General features: G+C 45.6%; 1 protein-coding gene across 1 annotated transcript in view; it reads right to left on the reverse strand.

Moving 5' to 3' along the window:
• The window catches only part of CFAP69 (cilia and flagella associated protein 69), a 630,939-nt gene that overhangs the window by 273,364 nt on the left and 342,768 nt on the right, over positions 1-14,807 (reverse strand). The gene's annotated exons all lie outside the window — the stretch shown is intronic.

Below are 14,807 nucleotides of genomic sequence, written 5' to 3' on the forward strand. Positions count from 1 at the left end.
CCTGATTATAACCTTTTGGCGGTCTTATATTGAGGATATATGTGTGTTAGAATAATGGAGCACCAATAGTTTTAAGGTGAGAGACATACATACGGGCAATGAACCGCCACTGGCCTCTTCTTTTTTAATTGGGAATGTAGTAAGTCCTAGGAGTGTGACCATCTCGAAGGTGCTTCTCAGAAGCTCTATTTCGATTTTTTGGCGCTCTTCCAAGTGTTTTTGGAGAAGGTAAATCCAAACATTTTTAACTGCAGTTAGTAAGGACGTGTAACTTTGGTGTTAGAAGTGGTTTTATAACTGAAACAGGAGCATTACCCTTAGCCCGTATTAGTTAAAAAATGAAGATATAAGAAGTTTTGTCTGGAATGGTAGGGTAGAGTTTGTATTTAGGACCCCCTTGAATTTGTTCCTGGTGAACAAAATTATTTTGTGCACATGTTGTAGCCTTTAATTATTTAAGGCACTTGAGGTTCCCTGGTCTCTTTATTATAGGCTACATAGGGTTTTATGTTTTTATTGCACTGTACTGTTCTCTGTGCAAAAAATTTGTAATTAATGTATCTAGCTCTATGTTATACAGGGCCATATGTAGGTAATTTCTATTTACCAATTCCTAAATACCGAATTTTACCGATTCGGTATTTAAGAATCGGTAAATAGAATGTAGGTAAACAATCGGTAAATTTTACCGATTCGGTAATATTCGTTATTACCGATTCGGTATTTACCGAATCGGTAATAAGGAATACCTTCCCATTCATTCCTATGGGTCTGAAGGCCCATAAGAATGAATGGGAAGCCATTCACTATTACCGATTCGGTAAATACCGAATCGGTAATAGGAGGAGCATATTCAAGGGTGGCAGGGTGTCACATTGACACCCTGTTGCACCCCTGAATCGTGCATGTGTGCACATGTGGCGACCATACATGCCCTAAGGGCATGTATGTCTGCCACATGGCACTTTTGAAAAAGCACAAAATTGCTTTTTAAAAGGTATTCGGTACTTACCACCAACTTGTAGTTGGTGGTAAATAACTAATCCTTAAACCAAAAATGCACTCACTTGAGTGCTCCCTACATAGGATTCAAGGATTCGGTAATTTACCGATTCCTTAAATGAAGGAATCGGTATTTTACCAATTCATTAAAATACTAACATGAAGTTCAACTTCATGGTAATTTGCTCCCCCTATCAGCGAAATCGATAATTTTTAAACTTTCATGAATTGCATTTAAGGAATCTCAATTTGGGATTCCTTAAATGCAATCGCAATTTAAGGAATCGCTATTTAGAGATTCCTTAAATAGCGATTTTTGCATTTGGGATGATGCATCCCAAATGCAAAAATACCGGTCGCAAAGGGGAAGATTCTGCTAATCTGCCCGTTTGCGAGCAGGTTTCTCGTTGATGCATGTGGCCCTGAATCGGTAAATTACCGAATCCTTAAATTCAGCCTCCTACATCGCAAAGGGCTAAATACCGGTCGGTAATGGGAAATTTACCGATTTTCGTCCGTTACCGACCAGTATTAGCCCACCTACATATGGCCCATAATGTCTTGTTTTATGTTTGTCTGTAGGCAATAATTTTGGCCAGCCTTATTGTCATATGTGGAATAAAACAAGTTACTTACCTGTACAATGTGGTTCTCCAGTATTGATATCTTTTGTAGATTCACTTGAAACTTCCCCGTTGTCATGTTGGAAGTCCCACGGTATTACAAGAAATATCAATAATAAAATATCACCATAGAACAGAAAACTCACTTAAGTAACTTTTCAGCCTCAATTTATAACATCCAAATTTCAGCCAATCACAGCACAGACCTCAGGGTTTCCTTTCCCACACCTCAGATTTTGAGCACAGTGTATAGGTATACAAAACTCTGAGGTAATTGGCGAGCCTAATCGGGGAGGAGGGAGGGTTCCATTTGAAAATATAAAAGCTATCAATACCGGAGAACCACAGTGTACAGGTAAGTAACTTGTTAATTCTCCAGTATTCTATCCTTTATAGATTCACATGCTTGAATCCTAGTAGTAAGCAGTATAAACACAATAAGAGAAAAAGAAAAAGATGGTAGGCAGGTGAACCATCCCACCACAACGTAAATTTGTAGCATCAAAAATCTAGAAGAAGAGAATAATAAGCATACAAATTTACAATCATTATGTAAAGAACTTAAATGGCCAAAGCCGCCTACCTTAAGCAAAGAGACGTCGATGTGCAGCTTGTCCAACAGTGATATCTGCCTTCTTCCAACCATCAAGGCAGTAATGCTGCGTGAATGTGTGAGCGTTCGCTCACATTGCCGCCCTGCATATGTCAGGAAGGTATGCTCCAGCAAACAGGCAGAGGAAGTCCACATTTTCATAATTGAGTGAGCTTGTGATTTAGCAGGAAACGGGTGGCCAGACTTTTCATGACAGAAGGTAATTGTTGAGGTGACCCAACGAGCAATGCTGGCCTGTGACAAGGCTTGTCCTTTCCTCAGTGCAGAGAAAGAGATCAGTAGCTGAGAGGATTTTCAGAAGATCTTCGTTCTTTGTAGATAAAATTTTAAACTTTAAATGTCCAGTGAATGCAATACGCTTTCTGCTGCTGAGGATGGAGACTTCTGTAGTATTGAAGAACACTCCTCGGAAAGCCTCAAGTACCCAAATTCAGCGTGGTGAGGAGCCAAGCCGACCGATGAATAAAGGGAATTTGTTAATGAACCACTTGGCCCTGGTTCATGCAAAGAAGATCCTCCCTTGAAAGAAAGAGAATCGGAGCACACTCTGATAGGATATGCAGCTCAGTGTACCAGAATTGTCTTGCCCTACCTGGAGCAATGAGAATGAGCCGACAAGGCTCTTGCTTGATTTTCTGAAGTACTCAAGGAATGAGTGGAAACGGGGGGGAATGCGTAGGCGAACATCCCCGTCCAAGGAAACTGGAAGGCATCTCCCCGCGAATTTGGAAGAGGATGTCTGCTTGTAAAAAAAGGACACGTAGCAAACAGATGAAATGTTGGTTAACCCCAGGATTAAAAAACCACCTTCAAATGCTTGTCATTGAGCTCTCATTTGTGACACTCTTTGGAGGCCCTGCTGAGAAAGTCTGCCTTCTCGTTGTGAACACCTGACACGTACTCCACTTGCAAGGAGATGTGGTTGACAAGGAGCCATTACCATATCTGTTGAGCAAGAACGGAAAGCGCTCGAGATCTCGTGCCGTCTTGCTTTCGGAGGTAAAACATTGTTGTAGTATTGTCCGTCCTGACGAGCACTGACGCACCCTTGAGCTGAGGCAGAAAGGCTTTCAGTCCCAGAAACATTGCCTTGAGCTCCAGAATGTTTATGTGGCACTGCAATTCCCATTTGGACCACTTGCTGTGAACCTGTAATTCTTGAAGGTGAGCAACCCATCCGTCCGTTGACGCATCTGAGGTAATCACAGCTGAGGCACAGAGTGAATGAAAGAGAGGCCTTGCAAAAGGTTTTCCTTGATCCTCCACCAGGTCATTGCGGCTCTCATTGCTGCTGAAATGTGAACCTTGTCATTGAACGAACCTTGAGACTGAATCCACTGCACATCGAGCTACTCCTGCAGTGGTCGCATGCGGAGCCAGCAATTGGAGATGAGTGGGATGCAATACCTGGTGACCTGAACATCTTAAAAAGACTGCTATCGGTGCCATGCACTTGGTGAACACCCTGTAAGCAGATTTCAAACCCAATGGAAGCACTTTTAATTGGTAATGGCGCCCTGCTACTTTGAAACTTAGAAATTTTCGATGCTGAGGGTGGATTGGAATATGAAAATAGGCTTCGAGGAGCTCGAGAAAAGCCAGGTAATCCCTTTTCCATGAGAAGAAGAATCTACTGAAGAGAGAGCATCTGGAAACATTCTTTTTTGATGAACTTGTTCAGCATTTTGAGGTCCATGACCTGCCTCAATTTTTCTTTTTGATGAGGAAGAAGTGCGGATAAAACCCCCGATTTTGCTGGTTGAGGGGTACTTCCGCTATCGCCTGTTAGAGAAGAAGTGACTTTATCTCCTTTTTGATACCGGAAGGTGATGGTGCAGAACTTTCCACGGTGGAGCATTTGGAGGATGCTGAATGAATTCCAGTGTGTGGCCGGGCTGGAAGATATCTAGAACACATTTGTCTGAAGAAATGGAGTTCCATTTCCGAAAGGATGCGGAGAAGACGTGAACGTGGTGTGGAACAATGGTAGCAGGGGCCTGATGAACTTCATTGTCTCCTATTGGAGTCGTTGGACTTTCCAGCAGATTGCTGCCTCTTGCATCCTGCCGGTCTCGAATAAGGCTGAGCAGTGCTGGATTGAAAAGACCGGTTGTACTCTGCAAATATGGCTGGTACTGCTGTTGAAATTGCGGACGGGATATGTATTGCGCCCGCACTCTACCCTGAAAGGACAGAAAGCGGCGTTGCTAGGGATTGCCTGAGGCTTTGGCTGTGTCGGTGTCTGCCTTTATAGATTGTAGCACCTTGTCTAAGTGCTTACCAAACAAGCACTCTCCATCGAAAGGCATGTCTAAGACCTTGGCTTGGACCTCTGGATGAACGGTGGTTGTCTTTAGCCATCCCTGGCAACGCAGAACTGCTGTTCCTTCCATCTGGCGAAACACAGTGAATGAGACGTCCATGGCTATTTCGATGAGCTCCAAAGAAGCCCTTTCCCCCTCTAATAGAATATCTTTAGCCTCTTTCTTTTTATCTACCGGGAGATACTCCAACAGAGTAGAGATGTCTGACCACTTCTGCCGGTCATATCTCCCAAGAATGGCCATGGCATTAGAGGCTCTAATGGAGGTGGCCATCAATGCCGAGAACCTCTTGCCAATATTGTCGAGGCAGCGGATCTCCTTGTCTGGTGGGGCTGTGCACTGGGATGCTAGCTTCTTGGCTCTTCACTGGGCTGCTCGCATGATGACAGAGTCCGGCCTTGAGTGACCAATGAGACATGCAGGCGATTCGTCAGGAGCCTTGAATTTTTGGGCCAGTTTTGGAATGACAACTGGGACGGAGGCAGGTGTTTTCATTAGCTTTAGCCCTTCTTGCCATAGAAAGTCAACTATAGGGATTGCCCTCACTGAACGTTGAGTGCCTGGCTTAAAATTATATAGGAAACATTCAGTTTGCTTAGTTGGCATTGGTAAATCAAAACGTTTGGAGGCACGCTCTAGAAGATCATGAAATCCCCCAATATCTACAAGCTGGGAATCCGCGGCAGAGAGGGATGGGTGATGGTGGCATAAGACTTATATAGTCATCCTACTCATCATGGGCGTCTATGTCGGATTGTATTCCCCTTCCTCTGTCTGACCATCCTGAGTATCCTCTGTGATAACTATAGTAGGAGGGAGGGTCTTTTCCCTGGTGGATTTGGGAGTGCTTAAGCCTGGAAGAATGGTGGGAACTTCTTGGGAAAGTAAAGGTCTCTGAGGAGCATTTGTGTCCGGAAAACGCCTGTAATAGTCGTCAATCATATGACGGAGATCAGATACCAGAGACACTGGAACGTTCGTTGATGGTTTCCGAAACTGATGACGCTCCTCCTATCATCATAAGGGTAATGTTCCTGTAAGGAGTCCGGCCTCTGCATGACAGACATGTATCTTGCTGCAAAAGTAAATTCCCCTGCCAGTTAAGACGATGGATCATTGTCCTCAATGTCCTCATCATCAGAATCTTGGCACTTGACCCTTAACTGCGATGGAGTGTATGCAGGGCCAAACATACTGTCATCCTCTGACTCTTGGAAGTCAAAAAGGCGAGCAGGAGGTAAAGGGGATATCTTGGAGAAATCCTGAATCTGCCTGGGCTGAAGGAGACTGATTTTGCCTTCCGTCGACGGTCCTGCCGATAGTGCAATCACCGATGCAATCGTCTGTGGCCCTGTCGACGATGCATGGACGGCCTTCGTCTGTGGGGCCATCGTCATTGGAGTCATGCTTCATCACTGGGGTCCCAACCGGATGGCCGAATGCCCCCCGGTTGTGCTACGACGCCTGATTACAGCAGAGCGGGTGTGGTGCATAATGTGATAAGTGTGGGTTAAAAGATACCACTGGGAATCCTTGTCAGATAAATTTAATAATGACGGCCCAGGGTATTGTTAAAAACAAGTGTGGCAACTACTGGAGAGAATAGCTCCTAGTTGTCAAGTAGAGGTCAACATGTTTCAGCCCTACTGAAAAAATTGAGGGGCTTTCTTCAGGACCAAGTGAGTGAATGTGAGTGGCAAACAAATCACGCCATGTGAATATGGTATCTAACACACGCGCTAAGGTGTGTGGTACTATGCGTAAGTGTCGGTATACTCACAGACACTAATAAAAAACCTGTGGAAGGAAAGAGAGACAGGACAAGACAGTTACACATAAACAAGCAACATAAAATGCAATCTTTTAGTGGGGGCCACCAAATATTGAATTGTATAGGTGGAACACAGCGTGGCAACATCAATTGCCCAAACCGCGGACTGGGAAAACCTAAATGAGAAAAAACTAAATAGAATACGGATGATCCTCCACGGAGTGATTCTCACAGAATATCTGAGAAATAACACGGCCCCTAGAGGGCTCATCGTTACCAAGGACCCACGCGTCTTCTCAGAGGATGTCACCTTCGCAAAGACTGGGCACAGATAGCATGGAGGTGCACACGCGACTGGATAATCCTCATCATTCAGACTGCAAAGCGACTATCTGATGTAGTCCTCATAGCGATCCAGGCCACGCAGTCACACTTTAAAACAACGCTAACCTCCTTTAAGAAAAAGTTGGAAGAAACGAATAGAGAAATAAACGAATACAAAGAGACTCTCACCCAAAGTAAAATCAACAAGTTCCAAAAGGACGTGATTTTTTTTTTCGTTTCTGAAGACATACCCATATGCGGATAGCGACTACAAACCTTCAAAACACCCGGATACATCAGGGGGCTCCTGGGATGATGATTCCCCCGCCAGCAGTGGCTCCATCTCAGGGAGCTACCGAAACAGACAACGAGGAAGAGGGAAGCACAACAGCTGGAAACAACCATGGCCACAATTACCTCCAGGGCCCAACATGCAGTTTCCAGCACCTTACCCCCATATGCACCCACAGTTCACATACGGATGGAACCCCCCCTTTTTAACCAGAACCAAAGGTTCCCTTTTTTAGGAGGAGGCCAACGTGGGCGCGGACGAAGACGACAAACCCAAGTGCACTGGGAGGAAGACCAACAGCTGGGGGCGCAAACCCGGAACAAGACAAAGGACCAGCAACCAGGCCCCAGCTTGAGATGAGCCTCATGACCAATCTTTCATCTCACGTTTTAACACCACCAGAGAAATCAGTTCTGGAAAAAGGTCTAGGATATGCACCCACAGCCACACTGGACAAATTCCAACTGCACTGCGAGCTTGCAATTTGTTTTCGCAAGTTTAAATTAAAAGCATTCTTTGAGGGCTCCCAAGACGAACCCGAGATGGAAATGCAAGGCGATACCCCTTTCAGAACGAAGTCCACCTTCATACCTCCACCCAGTGCAATACCACCGGAAATAAGAGTCTATGAACAAGCTGTCTTCAAAGAAATAGAAGACTTGAAGGAAGAACACACCTTGCAAAACACAAGCACAATGGAACGGCAAGTCCTTAAATCATTAAAAACTAATGGGGCCATAGTCATAAAGCCAGCTGACAAAGGCGGAGGCATCGTCATCCTCAACAAAAACAACTACCATGAGGGGTACAAACGCTTGCTAAATGATACCAAAAACTATCAAAAGTTAACCCAGGATCCGAGCGAATCCCACAAAACCCGGATTTTCAATCTGGTTGAAGAAGCAGAAACGACCGGACAAATCACAAGGCAAGAAGCGCAATTCCTCACCACTAATCCAGGAAAGATACCATATTTTTACATGGTACCAAAGATACACAAAAATAAGACACCACCACCCAGACGCCCGATAGTCTCTGGGATAGGGTCATTATTGGAACCACATTCTCGTTATTGTGATTTTTTCTTACAGTCGCTAGTGCAGTCCACCAGCACCTACCTAAAGGACACAAAAGATCTTCTGGGCCTCATCAACACCCTGACTTATAACCCAGAGACTTTATTTCTTGTTAGCCTGGACGTTGAGAGTCTATACACGAGTCTACTTCAAGATGCCACTCTCTAGTTCTAGAATCTGCATTGGACAACAGCACCTGGAACTACCATACTCCCAAAGCATTCATACAAGAATGTGCCATACTGGCACTCAAAGACAACTACTTTGAGCAGGAGCTTTACTTGCAAAAATTCTGAACTTCCATGGGGAGCGTTTTCGTACCCAGCATGGCAGGTTTATATGTTTACAACTTTGAGATGAACCATCTGCTCAGCAGTAACCAGCCACGCATTACCCAGATCAAATTCTATAAACGTTACATTGATGACATCCTCTTGATCAGGGAGGAAGACACCCATTCTCTTATGACATTTTGCCAATGGATTAACACCTTTGACCCGAACCTCAAATTCACACACAGCATCCACAGGCAGAACATGACCTTCTTGGATCTGGAGATACAAGCACTAGATGGTAGGCTCAAAAGTACAACACACTTTAAACCTACAGCCCGTAACTCCCTGCTACACTACACAAGCTTCCACCCGAGAAGCTTACGTGAGAACCTTCCATTGGGGCAATTTTTCTGGCTCCGCATAACCGAGATAGCACAGAAATGAGCAAGAAACAAAAACCGAGAAGGACTACTGGAGCCAAAAGAACGCACTCCCACATCCATCCCTCTCACATGCGTTACTACCTTTAACGCGGTCTCTAACAAAGTATCCCACATAATTAAAAAACACTGGAAGATACTGTACACAGGCAAACTGAAATGGGAACAACCTTTACTTTCACAGAGGAGGGCGAGATCCATCAAACATACCCTGGTTTCAACACGCCCAGCCCTGTTACCAAGACCAACCAACACACTCCTGAATGCATGGGGTCTCCCCACCATCACTGGCCACTTTCCGTGAGGCAACTGCAGTGTTTGCCACATCACAGAAACAACTAAGAGCCTACAATTAGAACCGGGCAAAACTTGGGTAATCAGACAACACACAAACTGCAAAACCTATTGTGAGAAAGTGGCTCTGTATATACTGTTCCCAAATAGGTACAGGGTGTACACAGTCCACAGTCCCCAGAGGTTTGGCAGAGGCTAAAGTTAGATATAACCTTACTCTCTAAAGTGGTAGCTTGGTCGAGCAGTAAGACAGTATCAGAGGACAGTGTAAAGCATTTGTTGTACACACTCAGTCAGCAAAATGATTTCACACACTCAATAACTGAACTCTAGGCCAATGGTTTATATAAAAAATATATGTCTGTTTTATTTTAGAACCAACAATAGGAATTAAAATATACTTTCTCAGAATGAGATGCTTTATATAAATACTTTTGCAATATGCAATTGGCTTTTGTAGAAAGTTACAAGCTGTTGCAATAGGCAACACAGTTTTAAACACAATAATGCATTGAGTTCAATGGAAGTTTCAAGTTATTTGCAATAGATTACTTTCAGGATTACTTTTGGGATTCCAGGACTGGATCCTAGATTCAGTCCTGGGACAGTACTTAGAAACAAGTGATAAAAGTCGACTTGGTTACTACTAGGAATTTTAAATAAATTTTGCTATTTTAAAAGTTGACAGAAGAAATTTCATAGAAAACAGTCAATGATTCCCTATGGAAGAAAATGCAAGTTGCAGGTATAGTATATTCTTGTTACTTTTGTAATCCAGTACTGGGTGCCTAGACTCAGTACTGGGACCTTTATCCAAAACAGGTAAGTAATTAGGTTTGCATAATTTATATGATTTTTAAAGAATATTTAAAGTTTGCAGAAATCGACACTTAGAAGAAATTTCACAGAAAAACAGTTAATGATTTCCTATGGAAGAAAATTGGGTTACTGGTAAGTACGGTTGTGCTGGGCACCAAGATCCAGCACTGGGAGCTCACCTAATAGCAGGTGAGTATTTTCATTTTCGTTACTCGGCTGATTTTTGTTGAATATTTTAGGTTTTGAAAACTCCACACTTAGAAGAAATTTCAGAAGAAACCAGTCAATGTTACCCTATGGAGAAAATTGAGTTATCGGTTTAAAGGTAAGTACTCGACTGTCAGAGTTAAGGTTCTGGGCATAGACTCAGGGGTCTCCCAGGGTCAGGTAGGTACAGTTGTTTCACCCACAGCGGCACAGGGGTAGCCGGGTGCAGAGAGAGTTAGGCCCAATGTTATCCTATGGGAGGCAGGGGGGCCTTGGTTGGTGGCTGCTGACTAATAGGCCACCCGGCTGTGGGAGCTGGGCTCCTGGTCACTTGATCAGGGCAAATGGGGAAGTAGATAGGTGTAGAGGTTACACTGCCAGGGCCACTCGGGCGGCTGGGTGCAGGGTGCTTTTGAGCATTCGGGCGCTCAATTGATTTCAATGGGAAAGCTCCGGTTTAGAAAAAGACTGCAAGCTCGGGGACGAAGATTCTTCAGGTGCCACCACCACTTCGAGAGGTAAGTTGGGTACTTGGAGGATAGGTAGGTACCCAGGAGTTGGGCACAGGGGTCGCAGGGCGCCGTGTGCAGGGGTGCCTTTTGGTGTCGGGAAATCTTACCCTCTGTTGATCGCGGTTGGGGGGGTACCTGGTTCTGAGGCTGCAGGCGTCGTCAGGAGTGTCGAGGGAAGTCCTTGGGTGCCGGACTCGGGGTCACAGTCGCCGTGGGGTTGTCCTCATGGTCTTTGTTCACTCCGGCACAGGCCAGGCTTTGCGGGTGCAGAGTGTGTAGGGTTTGCGGTTCCGGGCTGATACCAGAGATTAGAAGCAGATTTTGAGTAGAGCCTCTACTCATGGGAGTCCCAGGTGCTTAGAGCCAAAAGGTAGCCAGGTCCTCCGGGGTTTGTGAGGTTGCTGGCCACAAGAGGTGCCGGGTTGTAGCAGGAGCAGGTTCGAGGGTTGACAGGCCGGTAGGGCTGGGACCAAAGCAGTTGGTGTTTTCCACTTCTTAGCAGCTGCAGGGTAGGTCTTCTTTCTTCTTGCTCTTCTTTGTATTTCGGAATCTGGAATCTTGGGAAGGATGGTTCAGGGTGCCCCTAAATACTAGATTTAGGGGCGTTACAGGTAGGTGAAGGGCAGGGACCAATGGGTCCCTGTCCTGGGGTGAGTACACCCCCTATTCTGCCACTCTCCTGTGGGAGGGGGGCAGTAGCCTAGTCCTGATTGGGTAGGGCCTCCCATCTTCAAGATGGCGAGCGCCCGGAGATGTGCTTCACCTCGCCTCCCCCACCTGAGGGCTGGGGTCGGCAGGCTGGCACATCCCCTGTCCTTATTGGGGGTTTCCGGCCAAGCTTCCCGCCAGAGTGGGGGTTGCAAGTGGCCTGGGGAAGCTCACAGAGGCGGCATGCCTTTGAAGCTTCCCCTGCCCATCCTGGGGGAGGAGATCTAGCACCTCGCCCAGGATGTGCATTGTTGCAGACCCAGGAGAGCAGGGGCTCTCCTACCCAGGGGTCCAGCAACATGTCTGCTGTGTGGCAGCCTAGGCAGCCTCTCAGACCAGACGTGGATTGTAGGTTAGGTTTCAGGGGGCCTCTCTAAGATGCCCTCTGTGGTGCTTGGTACATTAAATCCCATACTGGCATCAGTGTGGGTTTAATGTGCTGAGTAGTTTGATACCAAACTTCTCAGTCTTCAGTTTTGCCATTATGGTGCTGTGGAGTTCGTGTTTGACAAGCTCCCAGGACAATGTACTCTTAAATGGCAGCACTGCACTTACAGGGCCCAGGAATGGACCTGGGTACTGTAGGGGCACAGGGCTCATGCCTCTGTGCCCACACCACTGGCATAGGGCACCCAGCTAGAGGGGTGGCTGATGTATGGCAGGGCAGTGTAGGTGGTGGACATGGCACACAGGGATGTGTACCATGTCGACTCTCTGTTTTGTCTTGTACCCAGACACTCAGCCTGCAAGGGCAGTGTGTGTGTGTTAGGGTACAAGGCCTCTAAGGGTGGCACAATGAGTGCTGAAACCCTTAGAGGCCTTCCCTGGTCACAAGGCCCTGGGTACCTAGGCTATCATTTACCAGGGGCTGACATGTGGCCAGGGTTTGCCAATTTGGGTTTGAGGTTTTTGTTTAGGGAAGGAACATTGGCCCTGGGCACCTGATTGGCAGGAGTCCAGGGCACACTCAGTCAAAGTACATTGAGCTATTCAGCAAAAAGTGGGGGCATACCATGCAAGAAAGATGGCACTTTCTCACACCTATTACACCTATGTGGACTGCACCTGACAACCGCAGTAGCCTTACGCACACATCGTAATCAGTGTCTACTGCATATCAGTCCTTTTTCACAAATGACAGCAGGATCCCCGCTCTAATAATAGCACCCTAGTCCACACCAGGACATCCTCACTTTTGCCCTCAGACCCCTTTCTACACAGATCTGTGTCATTGAACCACTTCACTGAACTCCGTCCTTTGAATGCTCGTGCTACTGTCCATTACAGGCTCACAGCCCACACCTAACATGGCCGCCGCGCATGCGCACCCTCAATCTTGTCGGCCGTCTAGTTTTCCCATATCCCATGGCTTGGACGTGCACGCAAGCACGTTGGATGCCCGGCTTAGCAGATTTAACACAGTGCGCACATCGGGCTCAATGAGCAGCCGGGACTCCGGGAGAACGCCACAGGTTCAATGTGGGTCTGCGTCTTGATGAAGTAAGGTCTTTGCCACATGTCCTCCCCTTTTTTCCCCTTTCATCCCTCCCAGAGCACAATGCTACTGAATACTAATCAAACTCCTCCTTTCCCCCGCAGAGTTTGACTACAGACACGATCGCTCCCCAGTCCTGTACATCTACCGAGCACTTTACCATAGTGTAAATATACGCTGTTTTTACCCACTACGATGTCAAGTGAACGCAATCTACTGCATATTTTAATATGATAACCTAATAAGGGTCAGGCCCTCTGTGGCCCAGCCATAATGCAATTGCCTCAACTCACATACAGGGCGTAACCACGCTGGCATGCCATTTTATATTCATACACTTCAAACTTAGACGTAGAATATATTGCATGCCCTTTTTTAAGTCACTGTAACTCTCCCTAAGCGAGACTCCCACATGCACCATGCACGAGCATGTAGCCTCACTTGGCGTTGACTTGATACCTCCTCACTACTGTGGCGCTCCACGGCCAATACACATTAATGTGAGCTATACACGCACACTATACAGCCAATAGCATGTTTTAACTTGGATATGCCTACATATTGCCACACATTGTGTTCCACCTATACAATTCAATATTTGGTGGCACCACTAAAAGATTGCATTTTATGTTGCTTGTTTATGTGTAACTGTCCTATCCTGTCCTCTTTCCTTCCAAAGGTTTTTTACTAGTGTCTGTAAGTATACCGACACTTACGCATAGTACCACACACCTTAGCGCATGTGTTGGATACCATCTTCACATGGCGTGATTTTTTTTGCCACTCACATTCACTCACTTGGTCCTGAAGAAAGCCCCTCAATTTTTTCAGTAGGGCTGAAACATGTTGACCTCTACTTGACAACTAGGAGCCATTCTCTCCAGTTGTTGCCACACTTGTTTTTAACAATACCCTGGGCCGTCATTATTAAACTTACCTGGCAAGGATTCCCAGAGGTATCTTTTAACTCACACTTATCACATTACGCACCACACCTGCTCTGCTGTAATCAGGCGTCATAGCACAACCGGGGGGCATTCGGCCACCCAGTTGGTACCCCAATGATGAAGCATGACACCAACCAGGTTGGTGTGTGAGGGGTGTTTTAAGAAACCCTAATGGGTCCCAGAGACAGTCCACCCACAAAGGGTGAGGACACTTTAATTCTTTTCTGTGGGTTCGTCCACATTGTTTAGTTGATTATTGAATTGGGACAAGGACACACCGCGAAAATCCCTTGCTCTCCCCTTGTTGGAAATGGTCTTCAGAAAATAGCCTACACTTCCTGCAGGTCTTTCAGGGCCAAACAGCCCTTTTTTAGGCTCTGGCATCTCAACAGTAAGGAAGGGCAGAAGTATGAAGTCCAACAAATACCTTGAGAGTAGAAAGCTGAGACTGGAGGTCAAATGTTGAGGAATGAATACTGTAACTGAGCAGAGCTCAGGGAGACTCCCTATCACATGAAGTGCGGTAAGAAATCTGAGGTATGGTGGTTCTGTGGGGAAGGAAACTCTGAGGTCTCTGCTGTGATTGGCTGAAATGTGGATGTTACAAAATGAGGCTGAAAAGTTACTTAAGTGAGCTTTCTGTTCTATGGACGTCTATGGTGATTTTTTATTACTGCTATTTCTTGTGTTACTGTGGGACTCCTACCATGACGACGGGGAAGATTCAAGCATGTGAATCTATAAAAGATACAACACTGGAGAATATATACTTATTTTATAAAACATGTTCATGTCCAGATGAAGATGGCTTTCCAGAATCCTTCTCCACTGAAACTCGGTAACGAGCATTAAGGCTCACTTCTTGCCACGTTTAGGTATTAAAATAACAAAGAAAAAGATATTTTCAACACCAATTGACATGCGATTGAAAGAGCCTGACATTTATATGTATATTTTATTGTACTCAATTAAATGTTATATATTTGTTCTTTTGTCCATATTGTGTATGGTATGCTGTTTTAGGTTATGAAATACATGTGGTTATATTTTAATAAATATTATATTTGTATATATTTCAGTAACGT

Source organism: Triturus cristatus, chromosome 10 (genome assembly GCF_964204655.1).
Source record: "Triturus cristatus chromosome 10, aTriCri1.1, whole genome shotgun sequence".
NCBI classification, from domain to species: domain Eukaryota; kingdom Metazoa; phylum Chordata; class Amphibia; order Caudata; family Salamandridae; genus Triturus; species Triturus cristatus.